Below are 24,330 nucleotides of genomic sequence, written 5' to 3'. Positions count from 1 at the left end.
AAGTCTGTCAAATTAGTAAAATATTTTTTATATAGTAGCTAATAAGAAATATATAGGCCATGAGTATTCAGTGCTGCAAACCTTGTGGAATCATTTATACCTTTGAAAAGTAGACATAAAACTTCATCAAGGAAAAGCAGAAGGTTCTTATATCTTCTTTGCACAGGCGTACATGACTAAAAAGTCACAGGATGACTTTTGCTGAAGTGGGTTATGGATTTCTCAGGTCCCATTGGCATTATATCCCTCCTGCTAATGTTGGGCTTTTATTTCTACATACATCCCTTAATCACTTACCTGTTATATTATCATGGGGCATTCTGAGCTGAAACATGATTGATTAAAAACCAAAGCAAAATGGATTCTGTAATCCAGCTACCTGGGTGAAGAAATGGGATTATATGAGATGGTTGCCTGGAGCAGGAGAAGGTTCTCTCCAGTCCTTGTTCTCACTCTTTGACTCAGCTTTTGTGATTTCTCCCACTGGGAGATACCATGAAGCTGATGTGGAATGTGAACCAAAGCTAGGTCAATTAAATACAGGCTTGAAATTCTTTGCAAAGTCATGTAAAAGTTATTGTGGACAAAACTGACTGCTCCCATAGGAGAAATGGCAGTATTTCTGAAACCAGGTAAGCTTCCTAGTGCATTAATGTTGTGGTGTTGTGCTGTAACCATCACTTAGCTGCTTCATGTTGTAATTCAAACAACTTTGTCTATTGGTGAACATCATGTCTGCACTTCTGTCACTTTGTAATGTCACCAAAGTTGCTGAACACTCAAACATTGACAGTACAAATACACTGAAAAACGTAGCCTGACCTTGTGCATGTCTTTTAGGATACGCAGTAGTAAACCATCCTTTTACCTTGTTAGCAAACACTTCAAGCCAGTGCATTGAGGCCCTACAGTGTTAAAACCCCCTATTATTTCAACAACAGTCACCTGCCTTTTTTCTCTTAAAGCGAAACCTTTCTGGTGTTGTGTCTCATATTCACAATCCTACACAGCCATACCTTGTGCTGATGTGTGTGTGAGAAAATCAAAATTTTATCAAAGGTTTTCATATCTTAACTGTGTCCTACCTCTATATACAGAGGTGTTACTGTTAAAGGTGTTAAATAATCTTTGAATATTAATAATTAACAACAAACACCTCATATAAGTCATCATTATCGAAGGGCACGTGCTCCTGATTATGGCCTCTGTCCTTGTGCTCCCCCATACTGTACCCTCTTACCTTTCCTTGCACAAAGGACCTTTCGTGTGCCTCCCGCACTTCCTACCATGGTCAAGACTTCTTGGATGAAAGGTATTGCACTGAAGAGCAGGCATGGACCTGAATTACAGACTTTTCTGTGGACAGACAGCCTATAGCCCTCTCCTTTTGCATACATAAGTCCTTCATCTGATTTCAACTGAGTTGATTTGACTAACCCAGCAATTGGTCTGATCGCCCACATGGCCACCCACCACAGTGCTTGTCACATCTTGCACAGAGCATGGGAATGCTGGTAGCATTAGTAGCCACGTCTCATTGACACAGTTCCTGGTGCAGCTGCCTTTTACCCAAGCCTTCATTGAGCCAGCTGTTGTTAAATTGTATTCAGAGGCTTAAACACCCCTCAACTGAATTATCCATTACAAAATATGAGATTTGGCCAAGCTCGATTAAAAGAAATGGCAGAAACCCTTGTAATTTTAATCACAAGTGAGTTGTTGCCTTTGAATTTGTTCTAATCAAACATTAGGTCAGATGAAGTACTCAAAGGGTCTTGCCTTTTTACCAGGTCTTAATGTAGTGAATAGTTTGATAAGTTTTGAATTCTTTTAAACAAGCTATTTATTGCTTGGGAAAACAGCTTTTTGTGCTTTTTTAATTACACAATGAAAATTCAGTTAAAAGTTAATTTTTTTACTTCTTATCTATATTTTAAGAAGCTTTGAAAGGATTAATTAAGCATTCAAACTACCTGCTGAGGTAGGCAAATGTTACTGTCTCCGCTTTCCTGATGAGGAATCTGAGGCACAATGCCATGTAAAGCCTGAATCCACCATGTCTCCAAGGTTAAGATCAGCACCTGCCAGGGAGCAATTAGTAGATTAAGAGAATCATAGAATCAACTGGATTGGAAAAGACCTTTTGGATCATCAAGTCCAACCATTACCCCAGGAAATCAGGTGAGACTGGCTTTCCCAAGGTCAAACTATAATGTTATGGACAGACAGTTGCAAGCATCTGAGTTAATGAGTTATTGATGGTGAGCTGAACTGTGAAAACTCACAGGATATGTGCTCCTAGGCACGAGTGATGCACATGACAGTACAAACTGCTATGAAATTTTGTGTTTGTGAGGCCTTAGGGTAGCCTTGCCATGGCTCAGCTGATTTCCTAGGCCACCACAGCATCTTGTGTCCTTATGTTAAAGCCCTCCCCCCTGTGGTGTCATCTATAGGGGTTCGTATATCTGCTCTGTGGGTCCAGGCATGGGAAAGAAGCTAAAAGGACCAGTTCAGTAGTATCCATGGACTTTGATGATTTCCACACCTGAAATCTGAAACATTTTCTTATACTCAAGGAAGACCCTCACTTAAAAAATATCTTCATCAAATCCAGTCTTCCTGTTGGTTTAGTAATTTGTACTAAAAATGGCAGAATTTACCATTTGTTTGTATTTAATGATAAACCCCTACAAGAACCATCACTCCTCTGTGGACTGAGAACAGTCCTTCATCTTGCACTCTTTCTGCTGCTCAGCTGTATCACAGTCCTCATCAACAGTTTCCCATGGGAATTGTTATAATAAAAATACAATGACAGAAGTGTTTTGTACAGGACTGTTCAGGAAAATGATGCATGCTGTGCAGATGTGTGCATTGAAACCTCTGTATCTCTAGAAAATACACTGCTGTGTTTTGATAGGTTTCTCTCTAAAGCTGTAATTAACCACAGTCAGCAGCATGCTTGGAAGGGTTAAAGGAAAAGAAGTTTGAGGAAATATTCAAAGCCATGGGTAGGTGCTGCACATTCGGTGATGCAGTTGCATCCTTGCTTGCAAAAAACGCAATGGGAAGTGTGTCAATCGCCTCTCTTTGCAGATGCACATAAGTCTGTGTAAGCGAGATGCTGGTTGCCACATAATTAGAGCATGAGCCTGTGTCCCAATGCCCCACTTTCTGTTTGTGATCCTGCAGTGGCCTGGCATGTGACAAAGGACAAAGCATTCGGGTTCTCCAGGTCAGTGTCATCAACGAAGCAGAGTGACCACACACCTGCGTGAATCAGCCGGTGCTGCAGTGTTAAAAGTGCTACTGAGATGCCAAGTACAAAGCTTGGTGTTAGTCACAATGTTATCTTCCTCGCTATTAAATTTGGGTATCTGCTAAGTCTATTTTGAGATCTCAGAGCTTATCTGCAAAGCGTGTTGCATGAACACCTGATAGATTGTGTGAGGCTCAAATGTTTCCCTTTTCTGGTTCTGCTAAAATTTCTCAGGCTCCTACATAAGTCTGGGGAATAAATTTCAGTAAGATGTATGACCTACCAGAAACCTATGTACTTTGCTAAGATGCGTTTCAACTCTGCCTTTAGTACTGAAAGCACTGATAATAGCAGGCATCGATAACCACATTTTAAAAAAGTTATATATAATGTATGAAAGTATAAATGCATTATATAGCTATATTTGAAAAGTGAACTGCATATATTCATATTTATTTTCATTTATGAAGATTTCTCCCTGGGAGGAGGAGAGAGAAAAAAAGAAAGATCAACATGTGACAGATGCACATCAGGGAAGTGGGTTGTCGCACTACAGGGAGGTGTTGAGATATCACAACGATGGGCATGCTGTACAAACCTGAGCAGAACAAAATGCACTGTCTGGAAAATTGAGCAGACGTAGAAATTGTTAACCGACTTTGAGAGAAATGGTGCTGAGGTGAACTGCAGTTTTCTAGATAATGTACAATCTGGAGAAGTCTCTGTAAAACAGGTGTTACAGTTTCAAGTTGAACTTTTTACGTTTGTCCCTAAAGGCAGATCTGTTGAGTTTTTTCTTTGTGAGGGTATAGGCTTGAGGGAAATCACCTGTACCGCAGCAGTATCCTTTGCTTTTAGAAATGGAACTGCAATCTGCTGCCCGTGCTGCTCCGAACTGACCTTTGAGTCTGTTCTTGCAGTCCAAGAGTCTGCTCTTTCTGAGCCTAAGCTTTAAGTCACAAGCTTTGCAGCAGTCTCCCCAGAGAGCATGGAGGCAGTTCATCAAAGCAGGTGGAAGGAAGAATATGTTGTAATAGATCTTTTCATTCTTGCATATGAGTAATGAGCAGGAACAAAACGTGCTGTCTGTGGATATAATTTTTCTTTAGAAACTAATCATACCAGGATTATAAATATAAGCAATGTATTACAGGTGCTACATACAGCTTTAAATATTCTTCTCTGGTGCCAAAGTGTGTGTATTGGTGTGATTTTGTTATGGATGGAGAGAAATACTGTCTTTTATGTTTGTGACAGCTCAAATATGGTGTTTAACAAATTACTCCCAGGACATCTCAAAGGTTTTTATTGTCTGAGAAGCTCAATCCAAATGAGTAGTTTGTGTTCAGCTTCCTAGGTAAGTTAATAAGCTTTTCTGAGTACTTCATGACTGCAGTTTAACCAGTATCTTGGAATTTATGCTTCTGTTTTGCCTGCTCAGCGTTAGTATTGCTAGCATTCACTAGTCAAGCACTTATTTCCTAAAGTGGCCCCTTTCCCTTCTCAGTACCTGTGCTCCATTCGCCCTCGAAGCTTCACTTTCCTGGTTGCTCTTCCATATCCTGAAGGATGTGTACCTCTACCTGGGATAAACTATTCCTTGCTGGGCCTATGCCAGCAGCATTCAAGAACTTCCAGACACCATTCGGAAATGAGTTTGAAGTCGAAGCTAGCAGCTCTGCTGCCCAGGAGATTGAGTTGCTGTCATATTGCATCTGACTTGCATCAGATCAGAGTTTAGGATTTGGGTGATTCGTTCTTCAGATTAATGTCAATCTGTTTTAAATTAAAACACCCTGGGGCAAATCCTTTGCTATGATCAATGAACTGTCTGGCTGCAGTCAACCAACATTACAACAGACATGAATTTGGCCTCCTGTTTCGTTGCTTCATCCCCTACAACATCACTTTCCTTATGTGGTTCAGACATCAAGCTTTTGATCCTACAAGTTGTTGACCGTCTTCCACTGAAATCAGTGAGAATGGAGGGTGCTTCACTGTTCAACACCTTGTTGGTTTGGGCACAAGAAATGGACCACATATCTGCTCTACCTAAAATATAATTAGGGTGTATCTATGAGTGGGAAATCTGCTTTGCACCTGTTTTATCACAGGAACAAAAAGCACAGGAAGTATTTGGAAAATGAGGAACACACCTGTGTGTGAGTGTATAACAAAGCATCTTTATATATAATCATTTGCTATAAGTCATTTCAGAGTTGACAAGCTGTTTTTCAACTTCATGTCACCACTGCCTGATGCATCTAATTAATCCCGTTCTCCAGCTGACAAATATCAGCTGCTCTTTCTAAAACATGGTTTCTCCCTTAAGTACATCCCTCTGGCTAAGTTAAATATTAATTATCCTTTTTTTAATTTTATGATTATTCATGGGTGCTAATGTCACTACACAATGAATGGGTAGGTCAATACCACAAAATATTAGAAGTGTTGTTTCTGAACCCCTGCAGCAGCTGATATGTATGGAGCCGTGCTAGAAATGAATGTGGTAGTTGTGGCTGGGCTGTGCTGACAGTCACACACACCAGTGGTGAGACTCAAAGCCCTGCAGTTTGGTGGATGGAGGCAGTGGGCCTGAGTTTGGAAAAATGTACCTTCTCTTCTTAGCTCAGACACTGGCCTGTTTTATAACTGCACAAATCATATCACCTTTTACTCTGCATGTTGAAATTGCAAGGCATGGAACAGCATGGGTACTGGAGGTGCCCAGGTACTTGGGTCTGAGTTGTGTGGACTTACACTGTTCCTCAGTATTTGGGTGGTGCTAGTCTGCTGGAGCTTTTTGGAGTCCTGCTGTCCTTTCCACCCTTTGCGCCAATGATTGTGGGAGCTGGCGATGGGCAATACCCCTAACTCTCTGCCATACTTTGCCCTACAGCTTCAGTAATTCCCTCTTCCCTAGCCTGCTGCCATCCCTCAGACAGAAGAGGACAGTCCTTCACTGAGCAGATGTGCGACCTCCTCATTTCCACATCAGTAAGTAGCTGATTTCACATGAATCCCATTTCTGTTTGTCTGCTTTCTCTCCAGGTGACCACAGGCAGTGTCTGTAAGCCTTCCTTTCAAATCCAGCCATCTTTGTATGCTGGCTCTCAGGAAGATCCATATCCATGCCTTGTGAAACAGGCTCAAAACCAGACACTGAGCAGGGAGATATGTTGTAATCGCATTTCCTGAGATCAGTTATACCAGCTGTACCCACCCTATGACATCCTTAGCTGTTCTCACAAAAAAGAAGTTGCCCATCTTGTCCTCTTTGCTGCCACACTGATGTGAAGACTTACACAGTCATTTTCTTTCCAGATGGATTTGCAGCTGCACTCATTTGCTGGCCCCATGCAGGGGCTGATGGAGCTGTGCAAACCCTTATCCTTGGTGCCTTTCACAGTATTGTGGGCAACTTTGAAGCTGTTCCCTTCCTCAGGTGGCACTTCAGGGTATGTAGGCTCACTTTTATCTCAGTCTTTTGCTGACTGCAGCTTGATCCATCTGTCTCTCCATGTGGATTGGAAAGATGCTGACATACAGGAGGATCTCCTGTAGCTGTTCCCTGCCTTATTGCAGTTTCTCACCTTGCCATTGACCTGACTTTCTGACCTAGCTTCTTTGCGAATGCTTTCTAGCATGACTAGCATTTTCTTACCCACATCACACAACCCAGCATGTTTGCAACTCAGTGTGCTAGACTTGTCTTGCCTACCTTTCTGTAGCCAGTGAAGTAGTTGGATTTCTGTTGATTCACTAAGACAGACCATAGGACTGAAATAGCAACTGAAACTTGTTAGAGCTTGGGCTAATATTTTTGCAATATGTAAATGAAAATTAAACTCGGTCCTAGAGCAGTATATTTTAGAAGCCTGAAGTGTTTGTGGAGATATTCATTATAAAGATAAAAATTAATAACATCTGTTTGCATTGCAAGTGCCCTGCTTAGGAAATGAAGTGCAAATAACTATGCCCGGGTACCTGCCACATGTTTAGGTCATGGTTTTATTACATGAAAATTTGCATGTCTCTCTTGTGTTTTTAAGTGTCTAAAAAAGTGACACCTGATGGAGGTTTTGAAGAATGCTTGGGTTTTGTATGTTGGATACCTGCTAAAGATACAACTCCTGACCAAAAGAAACTGAGGTGGGTAGAATCAACCTGAACATGAAAGCTCATGGCAGTCATGGCAGATATCCAATCATAATAATTATTTCCAAGTAATTTAGCCTATCTCTAATTATAATATGAGGTCATCCTGATGCAAAATAATGTCTAATTAGACACAATCCCTTTTCAGGTACTCGTAATAGATTCCAGAGAAAAACCTTTTGGCTCCTGTTATTGGAAGCTTTTAATTCTTAATTTACTTTTTTCTTTTTTTTGTAATTAATTTTTTGAGCAAACAGGGCAAATCAATCTATTTGAATTAATTGGCATTTCTTCCCTGGTTTCCCAGTCTCCCTCCCTGTTACTTCTTTTTTTCTTCCCTTTATTTGAATATTACTCTGATTTTTTCATGTTTGTTTGCAACCAGTGCATAATGATTTCAAGCTATAGGCAGGCCAGAGTCTGCAGCATAGGGAAGGCTGCACTCTGAGAAGAAGGAAGATCTGCAGAAGGTTGTGTTGGTCACCTTCATTTAGTTACAACCATCTTCTTGCATCAGGACTGGTAAGGGCAGCATCAGAGTTAAGTAGGACTGTGGGGCTAAGGTGGGACAGGGTAGAACTAGAGTTGTAGGAGGAACCACCACAACCACAGAAAGCAAAAATGATAAGCACCCAAGAAGGAAAACTGACTGGTCTGCATTTACTAAAAAATACTATAAGCTAAATATTGTTTCACATTGATAATTTCTAAGAAAGTCTCTATGAGATCAGATTTGCAAAGAACACCTGGGCAGTGTTCACAGAAACGTATCTCGTCTTTATTAGTGTTTGTACAGCCATTTGCTTTTTCCAGTGTTTATTCATATCTATTCTTTTACCTTACGCAGATGTACCATATGCTCTGTGGCAGGCAGATTTCTGCTCTAGGGTGTGTTCGCCCTTTCTTCCATTGGAGCTGTGAATCTCTCCAGCCATGAGGGGCAACACTGTCCAGTGGTTTGAGCTGTAGGCTGGGAGTCGGGAACTCCTGATATTTTCTTGTCCTGGTTCCTTTCCTAGCTTGTTCTGTATTTCCTGTGTATGTCAAGCAGTGGAAACTTTTGTTAGTATAGTGGTTGTCGCAGTGTCATGGAAAAGTGACAAGAAAGCTGTTTTTCATGTGGTCTGTGAGGTGAGACATCGGTTTTGTTTGGAATGGGAGTGCTCAAAAAATAAGGAACCTTAAGTTAGCAGGTAGTCTTGTGTTCCTCATCTGTAAAAGATGCATAACAACACTTACTTATATACCTAACTCCCTTGGATTTTGCAAAGATTAATTCATGTTAATGAATTAATGTTCATGTAATGAACTTTGAAAATAGAAATTGCTAAGTAGCGTTAACTCAATCAGAAATTGTTTTTCTGTTAAACAGGATCTTTATCTTTCCTATAACTTGCCTCTGCTGATCTCAGCTTGTGCTTAATGTATTTGGAGTTAAATCAAATTGGAGAAGTGTAGATTCAGGGACACAATGACCATGGAAGAGGAGGAGGGTTTTGTAAGATAGTAGATTGCTGCTTGGAGATAGATACAATCTATAATCTCAGTTTGAGGGTCAGATCAAGGTGAAATAGTGTTCTGGCCTAATAGATGCATTCATCTAATTTTCTGGTCAAATAAAAATCAGCCCAGACAATGCATGAAGACTGGGGGGATTAAATAGAATCTACAGCAATATCTCCGGGAAGAAAAGAATACAAAGAAACTGAGTCTTCTCTGTTGGAGCAGTCAGGGCTGTCCTAGGAAGAGGCAGTACCCATTCTGTGAACTTCTCTGTGCTGAATCAATTGTGGTATTCAAGATTACTTCTATGCTAGTAAATAAAATATACCAGGGAATTGCTTGGTGGCCCCAGGGCTAGCTGGAGTGTCATAGCTTTTGACCATAAATTCTCTTCCTCTCCCACCCCAACAACGTGGCCCATCCAAACTGTGTATTGGGAATTGTCCCTGGCTATAGGTGAAGTGTCCAGGCATTGTTTGAGAGAGAGCTGGTTGCCATGGGACAAGTCTGTGCCAAAGACTGCACCGACAGTCGAGCAGCAGGGTGATGCTATGCCAGCACTTGGGCCCATGCCCTGGCCCTCTTTGGTTGCCTAGTGCAGATAGCCCATATGTCTCTTACTCTCGGCTGCATCCTCCTGTTCCTTCAGCCCTTTCTTGAATTCTTGGCTTGAATTCTTGTTTTATTTGTTTGTCTCAGAATAGCATTGCCAGGATCTGAACTGCCTTCTGGAGTGGGTCAGATCACCCAGCCCATCACTGGCTGCTTAATGAGCAGAGGGAGACGCGCAGTCCTTTGGCATGGTGGGATGTTCAGGGCTGTATGCTTGGCTGGATGGTGCGTGAAGAGTAAAAGGGTCAGTGCCCTGCCTCAACACACTAGTGCACGTACGGACCACGATGCAGATGCATTCACAGGGCAATTCTCCCAGCTGTCATTTCCCACCACAGCCATGCTCTTAGGCTGTAATAACTTTGAAGCAAGGAAGTGGGTCTCATCTGACAAAATGCCTCCTATATGCAGAAGGCAATACAAATTTGGTAATTCTATAGCTTTGGAAATTGGGATGGAAAGTGATTATGAAACCTAAATAACTTATTCTAGAAGAACTAATTTCTTCTAATTTGCAAAGCTAGAGAGTATCATGTAGATCATTTGTAGGTTTCTGTATGTAGTTACACATGCAAGTGTATTTATTTGACAAAACACTGGGAAAACGGGATGATGATCTGAAATTAGAGGCTGACTCAGATGACTGAAGTTTAATTTGTCAGCAAGTGAAATTAGTAGCAATGAATAGAAGACATAAAATGACTTTATCAAATTTCCTGCACAGATCTTGTTTTACAGAAGAAAGAATGTACAGCACGTAAAACCTCAAAATATTACAATAACTGTAAAATTATAGTCACTTTTAGCATATGGCAGAAAGAAATGAAAAAATAAACCAAACCAAAACCTCCAAACCCTATTGCTTTCTAGAAAAGTGCAGATTGTGTCATTCATGTTTAAGCTCTTCAAGTTCCTATGAAGTATTGGGGGGAGGCCTGAGTGTACAACATTCTTGTCCTCTTAGCAAAAAGACCTTTTCAGTACTGCAGATTATTAGGTCACATGCGTAAATGAGGCACCCACTTAACTGATCTCCTGAACTGGGCTGCCTTTTGCCACAGAAGTCAAAGGCAAGTTTTACATTATTCCAGACCAACCTGCAAATTGCAAGACCTGTCGTAAGGCAGCTTTTGTTTTTCATTAAGAGGAAGGTGTTCACTTTGATGAAAGAAAAAGGAACCGTTCAGTCTTGCAAAGACCTCAGAAAGGCTTTTCTCAGAAAGCAGAAATCACATGATGAGGCCAAAACATTTAAAAGGATTTGATAAATTATCTTTCAAGCTTTGGGGGACTTCCGAATAATTGTGGCAGTCACAGACTCTTTCTTTCCTGCTTATGACAATATAAATTGTACTGTGATCCATATTGATAATAGCAACTGAGAGACAGATGATCAGAAGTCTAGAATAAATCTAGTCATTTTTAAATTGCTTGTAATCTTTAATTGAGATAGAATAAATTGAAGGGGACAACTAAGAGCCTGAGAAATTTGTTAAATGCAAACTGAGCTGGAATGAGTGTGATGTCTCCTACTGGGATAACTAAATGCAAAAGCCCATCTAGAAACTAGGAACAAGGGTTGGGCTATGGAAAAATAGAAACGAGCATTCCTTGGCCAAGAAAGCAGATGCAATCATGAAATCGTTGTAGACTCAAGAAGCATTATTTCTCTTGAAAGTATATGCCCTCTAATTCACCTGAAAGATTCTTATCTGTTTTCCCTCCTAAAGAGTGCATGTATATCCAGATTACTCATACAAATTATTTTGCTTCCTTCCATGCTTCAAAACCTATGTTTTGTTATTGTAAGGAGGCTTTTGACTTGTGGTTGCAAGTTGCTGCAGAGCCTGTCCCAAAGTAGACCTGCTGGCTGCATCTGGAGTTCAGGCATGGAGACGGGTGTGATCATTGTATTGGAAACGCAGACCCAAGCTGAGGATAGTCAATAGCAGGCTCCTGTGACAGGGTTTTAGTTTGTCTTATTGGGGTTCTTATGTGACACTCTTGCAGCACTGGCTGAAGCCTTTTGGTTGCATTGTGTATGGGAGGAAGAAGGGGAAGGTGGCATGAATTTGTGAACTGTGCAGTGCCCTAGGTCCAAGGCTTCACAACCCTTCTCCCCATCTGGCCACATGTCTAGCACGGGAAGTATCTCCAGTTCCCTCAGACTTGAAATTTTCATGGCCTGGTTTGTACTCTGCTTTGGGCGTGGGAAAACCATAGAATCATAGAATCATAGAATCGTAAGGGTTGGAAAGGACCTTAAGATCATCTAGTTCCAACCCCCCTGCCATGGGCAGGGACACCTTGCCCTAAACCATGTGGCTCAAGGCTCTGTCCAACCTGGCCTTGAAGACCGCCAGGGATGGAGCATCGACAACCTCCCTGGGCAACCCATTCCAGTGCTTCACCACCCTCACTGTAAAGAACTTCTTCCTTATATCTAATCTAAACTTCCTCTGTTTAAGTTTGAACCCATTACCCCTTGTCCTACCACTACAGTCCCTAAGGAAGAGTCCCTCCCCAGCATCCTTGTAGACCCCCTTCAGATACTGGAAGGCTGCTATGAGGTCACCACGCAGCCTTCTCTTCTCCAGGCTGAACAGCCCCAACTTTCTCAGCCTGTCTTCATATGGGAGGTGCTCCAGCCCTCTTATCATCCTCGTGGCCCTCCTCTGGACTCGCTCCAACAGCTCCATGTCCTTTTTATGTTGAGGACACCAGAACTGTACGCAGTACTCCAAGTGGGGTCTCACAAGAGCAGAGTAGAGGGGCAGGATCACCTCCTTCGACCTGCTGGTCACGCTTCTTTTGATGCAGCCCAGGATACGGTTGGCTTTCTGGGCTGCAAGCGCACACTGCCGGCTCATGTTAAGCTTTTCGTCAACCAACACCCCCAAGTCCTTTTCTGCAGGGCTGCTCTGAATCTCTTCTCTGCCCAGCCTGTAGCAGTGCCTGGGGTTGCCCCGACCCAGGTGTAGGACCTTGCACTTGGCTTGGTTAAACTTCATAAGGTTGGCATCGGCCCACCTCACAAGGGTGTCAAGGTCCCTCTGGATGGCATCCCTTCCCTCCAGCGTATCAACCGAACCACACAGCTTGGTGTCGTCGGCAAACTTGCTGAGGGCGCACTCAATCCCACTGTCCATGTCACCGACAAAGATGTTGAACAGGACCGGTCCCAACACCGATGCCTGAGGGACACCACTCGTTACAGGTTTCCAACTGGACATCGAGCCGTTTACCACAACTCTTTGCGTGCGGCCATCGAGCCATTTTTTTATCCACCGAGTGGTCCATCTATCAAATTGATGTCTCTCCAATTTAGAGACAAGGATGTCATGCGGGACAGTGTCGAATGCTTTGCACAAGTCCAGGTAGATGACATCAACTGCTCTGCCGCTGTCCATCAGTTCCGTGGCTCCATCATAGAAGGCCACCAAATTGGTCAGGCAGGATTTCCCCTTAGTGAAGCCATGTTGGCTGTCACCAACCACCTCATTGTTTTTCATGTGCCTTAGCATGTTTTCCAGGAGAAACTGTTCCAAGATTTTGCCAGGCACAGAGGTGAGACTGACTGGTCTGTAGTTCCCCTGAAAAACCAGCCTGAAACCCTGACTGTGCTCCTAGAAAGGGGATCTTTTGAATCTATCCCATAGTGCTGGCTCTATAAGCCTCTGAAGCCAAAGGTTGAGAAGGAAGGAAGGTGCCAGGAATCTGTCTGGCTTTAACTTTCCTTAAAACTGCTTTTTGAGTGCTGCTTTATCAGATCCTGTAAGATGTTAAAGCTGGTGGTTCAGCAGGTACACAGGAAATCTCTAATGATTACAGAACCAAGGTTAAGGCACACAGTGAAATTCTGGGGAGTATCTCTTTGAGCCTGATACTGTGAGCAGCTAGCTAGCCAGGGGCCTTCCAGAGACCTACCCTGCTTCCCTGGCTGGGCAAATAGGTGAGTAAGGAATGGTGCTGGAGAGGGAAAAGGCATATAGGTCCCTTTCATCCTTGTATGCCTTTTTTTCCTTTTGGACATACCTTAAGAGGACAGGGTCTCTTTCTCTTCAACAACATGTACACTGTTGATGGATCTTGCTTAGGATGAGCAAAGATGGGGAGGGTTTCTTCTGTCCAAAGGCCGAGAGCAGTCTTGTTGTTTTAAGAACAACTTTATTAAATAAAGTGATGGAAAAATAGGCTTTTGATACAAATGGCTTAGACCTTCATCCTGCTGTAGCCGCTTCTCTATGACAGTACTGTGTGTGATACAGTCTGAGCTTCACATGGTTGCCAGCCCTTTCCCTCTATTTTTCATGTTTTTAAAGTAATTTCAAGTGTGTATGTGAAGATTCCAAAAATATTAATACAAATGACATTAAAAGATGTTTCTAGTGCTCCTATTTAGACTGTTCTTGGCAGAGGGCTGGGGAGTTCAGCTAGAGCTGCCCCAGGCTTGCCAAAGCCAGCTGAGCAGCAGGTTTCCCCTCCTCCTCCTTCCACCAAGAAGGGAAAAAAAGTCTGTTGAGCCCTAGATAAACTTTGAAAATGTTAACAGAAAGAAGTGAAGAACAGTCTAGAAGCCAGATATGGTGGGGAGAGAGAGGAAAAGATCTGGGCAGTTGTGAAATAGTAGAGGGGAAAGGATTTATCATGGGATGGTAGGAAGGGCTGCAGAGGGGATTAAAAACAGGCAAGTGAACATTACTGGAGGCTGATGATATTACAAGGGAAATAGCTGCTCGTTGCTGGCTGTGTAGGAGGCTTGTCAGACTTGGGGAAGTAAAAGCATAGTGCTTACATCAACAGGATTTTTTTTTTTTTTTAATGGCATCTGGTCCTGTGTTGCATTTGGGTATGATATTTAGTGACCTACCTACATGTGACACATTTGCTGTAGGCAGTGTTGGTTGCCGCAGCTGGCAGGGACAGGAAGGCTTGCAGAGGGGAGCTCTGGAGCACAAGGACCCAGTACTGTCCAAGCCTTGAGCAGGTCCAAGCTGGGTACATCAGCATGAGCACCAGAGGTGTCCCACTGGTGATTTAAACCATGTGAGTTTCAATGTTCCAGCTTGAACTTTGGCTTTTGGGAGCCACTGTGCTGAAAAGAAAATGTGTATTTGATCATGAGCGAAAAGGAGTGTCTGAGCCATCTTTGGCCATTTGAAAAAAAGGATTTGGTTTGGCCTTTTTGTTGCACTGAAAAGTGGGGCATAGGGAGGGAGGAAAGGAGGGAAGAAAAGAGGACCCCTGCTGCCTCCAGCTCTGCAGTAGCAACCTGGGTGCAACCTAGAATTGCTGTGGCCATGTAAATGCCACAGCCTGAGCCTGGGCTTGGCCACATTCAGTGTTGGCCAGCTGCTAAATTTTCCCTTTTATAAAGAGCCCTGTGTGGCTACGAGGCATTTCATGAGTGAGAGAAGAGACCTTGCTGGCTCAGAGGCAGTGTGGGAGAGCTGAGTGGAGCTAGGCTTGGATCTAACTCACATCTAGCAAAGCCCTGTCTGGGTTGAAGCCCTGCTATGGCTCCTTGGTTCTCTGCTGCATCCTCAGTGTGGGCTGGATCAGCTCTTGCCCTCCATGGTAGATTTTAAAACCACTAAATTTTACCTTCTAAAACCACTTCACAATTTGGCGTAAGTGCTGTTTTCTGGTGTGAAAAGACCAAGGGTTGCAGCAGCAGGGAAGAGGTAGGTCACGGCTAAGGGATGCCTGCGAAGGGGTCTGGGAAACCTCATCTGGGGACTGACGGTGTTGGACTGGTCTTGCTTGGTTTTGCAGACTCCATTTGAAATCAGAGAGACCCTTGCTTGTCCGCATCATGCAGTGTTGGCTTCCGTGCCTAGGTTGAACAGAAGTTACATGGTTTCATCTTCCATAGGACTGCTATTAAAAGAATAAGGATGAGGGGAACATGAAGGAATCAGTTATACTAGTACTGAACGGCACAACTTATATTTGTTCTGAGATTTGCTGACAGTGAGGACATGGAATAGTGGAATAGAAGTTTTAAATTCTTTGAAAAGGTTTTTATTGGCTAACTGCCAAAGGAGAGTAGCCAGAATGAGGTGTGAGGCAAGCAGTGCCCTTCTACAGCCCACCCTAAACCACAGGATTGCCTAGAGTGTGAGGGTCAGCCCCATCTCTGGGCAATCTCCAGAAGGATGTGGGTGAGCCCTAGTCCCTCAGTACTGCAAGAACTGAGCAGGAGCTACATTCAGTCTCTACTGCTCATTAATGCCTTTTGCTCCTTATCCAGAGCCATGGGGTTTTCAGGCTGTGAGGAACAGCCAGTTTAGCAGAGCTTTTATTGTAACATTTCATCAAGCTGTGACCCATATTTGGGATTTCTAGGATCCTTTCTCCCCCACTGCTGTTCTTTGGTCCTTGAATGTTCCTGTCTTGGTAGAAATGATGCTGTGCTTTTTACTTTGGATCCCAGCTACCATTTACTTGATGTGGAAGAGATCAGGAAGTTCTTGAAGTCTGTCTTAAACATCAGATGCCCTTAAAAGTTTGAAAGGTCTGATCAGTCAGTGACTTTGCAAGAGCCTTTCAGAGGTGCTTCAGAATTAATGGGTCAGGTTAACAATCAGCAGATCTTTTTTACTGTTGTGGGTCACAGACCCCCTTCTGTTTCAGTGGACCTAGAGTTTTATTGCATGAGAAGCAACTGGACTGGATAAACCAGCAGTCTTTCCTGAGGACCTAGCATGGTGTGATAATCACACAGTATAGTAGGCAACAGAAAGAACAGGAGCAATTGTATCTGATACCTGCTTTTATTGGAACATGCCTGCCTGTTCATGTGATCCAGGAGAGAAAGGTTGTTTTTCCTTTCTGAAGAGGGAAAATTGGAGGCAAGCTGTGCCAGAACCTTTCCAGGTTTAGAGAAGTGGAGGAAACACCTGCTACGCCATCAGCATTCTTGTTAACAGTGACTGCATGAGTGACAGAATCTGTCCCTTCCGGAGATGATTCAGACTCAGAAGACTCTTGGTAGTGATGACACGACCGCCTGGTAGCTCCTGAAAGCAGAACTAATGAGCAGTGCCACTCACTTAGCGTATGGTTTGACAACAGATGCACATGTTGGTAATTAAGTATTTGGCTGCATTACATTATTTTATTTTTGGATTTCTCAAACACACACCCATTGCAATCTCTAGACGCATTTACATGATTTAAAAGTGTTAAACTTACATCATAACAAAGGCAGAAAAATCAGCATAGGGAAACTAAACCCCACTTTTCTGAGGGGCTCTGTAGCACATAGGCCTCCCTGTGCACCCCAGACCTAGGAAACATAGGCTTTGTGTGGCAAAAATATACATAAGGAATAATCCCAGGGACTCCTCCTGTGTGGAGTTGAGCTACGCCTGTGATTTCAGACCAAACCAGCACAGAAGTCTTGAACCAGAGTTTTCTTCTACTGTATGATCACATCTATCACTGCTTGGGACCCAGCAAAGACTCAGAATGGCTTTGAATTTCATGAACTTCATAAATACCTGAATGCAATTATACCTTGCAGCGCTAGAGAGCAGATTCAAATACTTCATATTCAAAGAGATCTTCTGGAATGTTTTATTCTGTCCTTGTACGCCAGCAGCTAATGTATATCAGCATGTTAATGCTGACCTCAGCTACAAGCTGAAAAATATGGGCATAGCGGTGCTTGCTAGAGTGTCTTGCTCCCGAATTTTATACCTTTTCTAATTTAGTCCAGATACTTATTAAAACTCTGCCTTGGAGCCCATGCAGCTTTGCTATATATCTCAGATATGCTGGAGGAACAGTTGCCCTAGAAATGATGTAATGGCTTCTCAGACTACTCTACCCAGGTTTCTGTGGTGGGTCATTAAGGAGGAATTACGGTGTATTGTAAAGGAATTACTGAAAGGATGATGTGGTCCAGGAATAGCGCATGACTTTATGGTTTTACCTAGACATTATCTTACAGCATAATGGTTTCCTTTTGCATGAAAGTTAGGAGCTGGGCCAAGTATGTTGAGTTCATTTTGAGATTCTGAAAGCAGCAGAACCAGTGACAAGACCTGTTCTCTATCCTGGTGTTAGTAATGGTACACAGCAGAGGTCAAAGATCTATCGAAATACCCCTGTAAAACCACCTGTGAAGTTGCTAAATATTTTGAATCTCTGGAGTCTTGTCTAGAAATTCTCAACCTTGTTTTACAATTCAAAGAAATCCCAAGAATTTGTCACCACTGCCTTCCAAAAGTATAATTGTTAACAGTGTGCCATCTTTCCACAAAAAGATAAAGTAAAATCTTCTTGTTTTGCTCTCTGTGTTTGTAAGCATGGTTCTAGATTTAAAATTGCAAGATGCTGGTGCAAAGACACTATTTTACTGACTGAGAGGTGTCTCTGTGTAGCTTTCTGTGTTCCTTGTCACTGGCTGGAAGGTCTGCCTGCATACACCAGAAAAAGACTACAACTTAGACAGAAGTAGAAGTTAGCTATTCTTAATGAAAAAAGAGTTTAAGTCAGTGCTGTCACTGAGAAGAACATTTAGAATTTTGAAGGAGAAAGAAATAATACTACTAAGAAGCAAGATATGACCAGGCAGCTCCACCTACAAACTCTTAAGCCCCCCAGGGCAATCTCAGGTTTCTGCTGTATACTAGCATACAAACAAGATTACATCCTAACGTAGACTGCAAGCATGAGAGTATTGGAAATCTGTTGCAGGTGTTTGATGGTAAACAGTGTTTATAGCTGCCAGGATGGAAACATTTATGTGTGCGAGTGAGTGCAAGTGGAGGGCAGGCCTCAAACTTTCACCCCATTACCTTCACATTTCAGTTTTGCTTTGCTGAGTACTAGATGCCCTGTGACTGCAGCCTGCTAGTGAATTTAAGAGAGCGCTGATGATTTCACTTGAGTACGTCCTATGTTCGAATTTGAAATGCTAGAATCACCTGAGAAGTAGTGCGCTAATTTATCACAGGATCAAAAATACACAATGGAGACTGAATGGAAGAGGATGAGTTCTGACAGGCATGCCTTTACTTTTTCAAGCAAGTATTTTTTGCTTGGGTGGGTGGTGCATTAGTTATATATACAACTCATGCTTTTAGCTACAGCAAGATGTGAGAAGACATAATAATAGCTCTTCACGTTAAGGCTTCCTCTTTTTTCTTTCCTTTTTTTTTTTTTTTTCTTCTTTTTCACTTCAGTTAGTTTGAGACTTTAGATTATTCTCTTTCTGAGAACTGGGGGAAGTACTTTTAATACCTCTTACTGTGAGTGGTGACTGGGCTGCCCTTAGCCTGAGATGAAAATAGCAGTAAATTTACTAGGGAGTTGAGGCAGAAGGTTGGACTTCTAGTGCAAGGCTCCTGATTACTGACTCACAGTGGTTCCCAGTCAGTCAGGAAGATAAAGAAAACAAACGTATCCATCCAAAATACAAGGCAAATTCACCTTTCATGACTGAGTGTGTGTGAAGGGTTAAATATGCTCTATGGTATCTTTTTTCCTGGGGGGTGGGGGGAGGGAGGAAAAAGGAAAAAAAAAGTAGTATTAGTAGAGCCAAAAGGACAATGTGTTTACTGAATTTCTGCTCTGCACACAGTGGTTGACAGTAGCCCACAATGAAACTGTGGCACAGGCAGGACTAATGAACCTGTTGGTCTCCTCCATCGGGGGTGTGTGCAGGCTGGGGTGGGGTGTTGGGGACAAGAGGTGCTCACCACAGGCCCAACACACCCGCCGCCAGCGTGTTTTGTGGGTGGGGTGGATGTTAAGGAAGGGAAAGTTAACGAGCTGGTTCAAACGACCTTGTGCAGCAAGCTGCTGAGGGAACATCCTACCTCCTTGGCTTAAAATGTACCCCCTTGCTTTCCCTTTTGGAAAATGTGGTTCTTTTGCCTTCTACTTGTGCCAGTAAAAAATACAAGAACATAAAATGACTGGTCCAGCTTTGTCTTTTGATAATGGTCAACCAGATGCCCAGGGAAGGGTATACAGAGCAAATGCAGGAATATTTCCTCACAAATTTCCTTCCTTCCTAAGCCACAGAAGTCTGTTTATTACCCAAATGGATGTCTGTCTTGAGACCATGTACTATTCACAGTATCCTTTGGCAAGGCAGAACTACCAGTTCTGTTGAGAAGTACCTCTCATTTTGGAGGAGAGGTACTTCTGTCTCCTGATTTCTATTTTGTGCCACTCATTCTCGGTGAGCATTTCTCATTCACCTTTTCTGTGTCACTTTTTGCAAGAGTCATACACCTTAATTTTCTTTTCCAGGAAATGAAACATCTGAACCTCCACTGTGTGTGCATCTTTGCATGTTTGATGGAGCCTGTGATATGGGGCTGCATGGGGTCTTTCCAGCAGGGATTTCTTCAGTATGGGCTTAAGGTGGCTCCTTCCTTGACTGCAGAGCAGCCATATAGGTACTTGTCTTCCTCATCTCCAAGGGAAATGGGTAGTCAGGTCAGCTGAGGTGTGTCTGACTTCAGGGAGCAGTGAAGAAGACATCTTTGTTTTCATAATGCATGTGAAAGAGGTGCAGCGATGAGGGAGCACAGAGTGGGAACCATGCATCCTGCTCACTTCAGAAGACTCAAGAGGTCTATAAAATCATCCTGTTAATAAAAATACATCTTTTCTAAATTCTGGGAAGGTACAAGCACTTTAAAAACCTAGAACAGTTTAATCCCAACACAACATAACATAGAAACTCTTGAAGCAGAGTATGGTAGACCTGGTGAGAGTTCAGGACTGGGGTCTGCAAAGCTTCATTCATGCACCAAGTCCTGCCTCCTGTGAGCCACCCGTGGAGCCCCATGGGTGGCCAGGCAGGCTGAGGAGTGAAGGGCACAAGCAGGCATTTCCAGAGTGGACAGGCTGAGAGCATTTGAAAGTCAGAATGCCCAACTTTTGGGTTGGTTTGTTTTGTGCTTTTTTTCCCCTTTAAATTGGGCAGATGCTTTAAAAAGCAGACATTTCTTCTTTAATTTGTAGCTGTTAATTCATTTATAAACTACATGTGCTTTACAAGTGATTATGCTAATGTACTTAAGACTGTTTAAACCCTTGCACTGATTAGCCTAAGCATTCATTTTAACTATATTGTACAAATAAGATATTATCTTAAAAATGTGCCTAACAGAACTCCATAATCACAAATATGCTGCTTTACTGAACGCAGCTATTGACTTTACTGAATTCAGCCACTTACAATTTAATTTTTAACATTCTGTTTTGGTTTGTATTCATGTGTGTTATACAGTGGGACTAGGCTGGTGGAACACATTTAACAGCAAAAATAACCAGTTAAATTTATATTTCATCCGGTCTCCAGGCAAAAGACTTTGTAGGGTTACACTCAGCTCATGCATGCAGAGGATCAAGCAGGCTGTAACCCTTCCGAGGCAGGTGGGATGGACCTCCTCTCTGCTGTGAATTAGCACAACATGGCCCTGGCCCTGGTTTCTGCTCTGAGGTCTGCCAGGTGCTGCAGGGCTGCAGGCAAATCACTTAACCCAGCGGATCTGGTTTTCCCCATCTGCATGGGGTAATGATGCTTAGCTACCTTCAATGTTTACTGATGAGAAGTGCTATCTGAGTCATAGGTGTTGTTATTAAAGGTATCTGGAGTGATGATTTCTTTGGGCAGCTTCATGCTGAAGGTGTCTGAGGCCATTTTGGGCAGGTTCCCCTGCGGTTGCCATAGTATTTTTCTTGATGAAATGATCCAGGGAATATAAAGAGAAATGAGGATCTGTGCTCTCTCTGTACTGCTCTGAAAGCAGCAAGGGTGTTTTGAATGATGTGCCTGATGCAGAAAACTTGTTGCCAGCTTGCAGAAGGTCTTCTGGGAGCAGAGTCCCAGGACATGACTCTTCTGGAGGGACAGAGCTGCTGCCTTTCGATTTGGAGAAGGGGCAAACCTGGTCTGCTGTCTTTGAGGCAAAATGACACAGCTCTTTGACGTTTTTGTTGGTACATCTTTTAAAAATCTGTCTTAAGATGAATTTAAATTAAGACTTTTTTTGGTTTTGTGTTGCTACATGACCCTGGCATGCTGTGATGTCAAGAGGGCCCTTCTTTTGAAAAGGAGCTGAGGGCTGCGGTCCCCTCCTGGCTGGCCAGCATCCCAGCCACATTGGTTATGGGTCAAGGCCATGTGTCCCTCCAGCCCTGGAGGAAGCGCCAGTAGTAATGAGGATGGACACTTATAAGCCTTTTCATCCTGGCCATTTATTTGGGCTGGTTCTTCCTCTGTGCGCTGAGCACTCTCAGCAGCAATTAGAAACAGTTAACTGAGCTCCAGGCTTTGTCTGAAATAACTGAGAAAGTCAGATAGTACAAGTGGAAAAAATAAAGTCTGAGATAGACATCTGTATATCTAACACTATAAGACTACTTTAAAAAAATGTGCTGTGGAAGGAAAACATGGAAGGAGCTAGCTTACTTTGCTAAAATGTGATACTTAGAGACTAGTTTGCCCAAATGGGCAACTGCTTATACACATGTGGCCCTGTCAAGCAGAACCCCTGCACTCACCCGTTGGGAATAGTGACACCTGTGCACGCGGATGCTGACTTTTGCATACACAGAAGCTGCTTTTAGGGTGCATGAGCACGAGCACTCCTCCCTGAACATCTGCAGGTGCGGCTGCATGCAAAGAGACAAAGGGAAGTTGAAAGGAGGCAATAGTATGTGCCCATCATGGCAAAAAATCATGAGTCACACTTCAGAATACTGTAAGATTCCATATTTTCTGGCTTTTCTCTGAAACCAGGAAGGCCAGAGTTTCAAGCACAGCAGGTAATCTCCAGGAAAGAGGAGTGTGAACCCAGCAAAGTGTGGAAGCTGACAACCCAGAAACTTTACCCCCAAATGTCTCGAAACAGCTGCCACTGAACTGCCCACAGCACAGATTTGTCACAACACAGTCACGCTCTGTGTCACCATTGAAGTGTAAACCAAGAGACCCTTTTGCTGTCCTTTTAAGAATAGAGAGTGAAGCAAAGAGCTGCATAGCTTGTGGCGATGCAACTCCCACTAGGATGGCAGCACCAATGCAGGGATGTTGCACATCAGCACAGCTTCCCTTGCATGCATGTGTGCAAAGCGCAACCTAAAAATGCGTGCCTACAGGTTCTGCTTTGAGAGAACGCATGTCAAGGTCAAACTAGATGTGTAAGGGTTGAACACCCATCTCACTGCAAAATGGGTAATGGTTGAATTTTAGCAGTTACGTATTTAGTGTCATAAGAGAGTGTGGGTTTTTTTAATTAAAAAGATATGCAGAAGGTATGTTGGGTTTTAGGATGGATTATAGAACAAACTGGAACAAACTAAACCATGAGCCCAAAACCATGCTGCTTTTTCTTCCCTGCCCCTAATTAGGGGAGTTAAAAATCTTACCTACTTTCTTTATGAGAAAAAATAATACCAAGATCTGCACTTCTGCGCGACACTTTGAAAAATTTTCATGGTCCTGAGAGCCATGCAGTATTGCAGGGAATCTTACTGCTGAAGAGCAGATAGCGACATCTAAAAAATATAGATGAGCAAGAAGAGGACCGAGTCTTTGATTTAATTGGAATGAATGGGAATTGTGCCATTTGCCTTTGGTGGCAGCAGAACCAAAGCTGAAACACCGGCTGTAGTTTATTTTAGATTGCTGCCTGTCAGAGTTTAGATTTCAGATATCTCCACGGGGTTCTTTTTTTTTTTTTTTTTTTTTTAACTATCTACGATTTATGGCAGCAATGTATGTTCTAACTATTTTTTCTCTACCAGAGGATAAGCTGAGCCTGTAAGGTCTGTGTGTGAAACAAAGTCTGCAAGTTCTGAATCTGAAGTGGGTGGGTATTGCACCACAGGAGGATGTGCCCTGGGACCAGGCCTCCAAAGCTGTGTGGATGCAAAGGTGAGAGGTTCGAGTGAGTTGTGCTGCTGAGGGTTTCTCAGGTAGAGATATGGAGAGCAAAAGCCAGCTAAGTGGACTGAAGACGGAGCAGCCTTCAGGGTGAAAGTCTCATCAGGTTGTTGGCTGAAGACTGAGCTCTAGAGGTGAGGAACCAGTGGGGAAGACGGATGGAAGAGCATGATGATGCCAAATAAATCCTTAATCTCTTGGAAAGTGCCACATTGTTGTGAAACAGAGCACAGGGGGAAATATCCTCATGTAGTGAAGAAGGAAAAAATAATACCTGAAGTCAAAGAAAGAGGCTTGCAGAAGTCAGTAGGGAAATGGTATCCATTTTGGGTAGATGTAACAGCCTGTGCAACATTAACAGTTCGGTTTGAGTAGCAGCACTCTTCTTGCTGGTAAAGGTATATGATTATCTTTGGGTAATGAATGAAAAATAGTAGTCATTTGGTCTTTGAAAACAAACAAACAAAGTAGTTACTAAGAAATCAGCATCTTCTGCAGCCCCTACCTGCTTTTTAATACTGGGAAGAGACAGGCAGAAATCTCTGCAGGAGGTTTAGACAATCAGACAGGGAGAAACTAATGGTGGGCACTTGAGACTCCAGGTGATGTGAAGAACAGATAACTGATGTTGGAGGAAGAATATAAGTTTTAGAAAACAGAATCCAAGAGAAAAGTCATGAATGTTTTGTAAGGGGAAACGTCTGAGGGGCCAGGGCACAAAAGCAGCAGCATCTTTGTGGAGGCATATATGGAAGCTGTGAGCATGTGCTGAGCTTTGTAACAATCTAGCCAGGAATCACAAAAAAAAAAACCCTAAAAAAAAAAAAAAAGAGGCGAGGTGCATCTTTTAGAGAAAAAGTTGTGGTTTGCAGAACTT

Source organism: Strigops habroptila, chromosome 6 (genome assembly GCF_004027225.2).
Source record: "Strigops habroptila isolate Jane chromosome 6, bStrHab1.2.pri, whole genome shotgun sequence".
Lineage (NCBI taxonomy): Eukaryota > Metazoa > Chordata > Aves > Psittaciformes > Psittacidae > Strigops > Strigops habroptila.
This window is presented reverse-complemented; position numbering follows the sequence as displayed.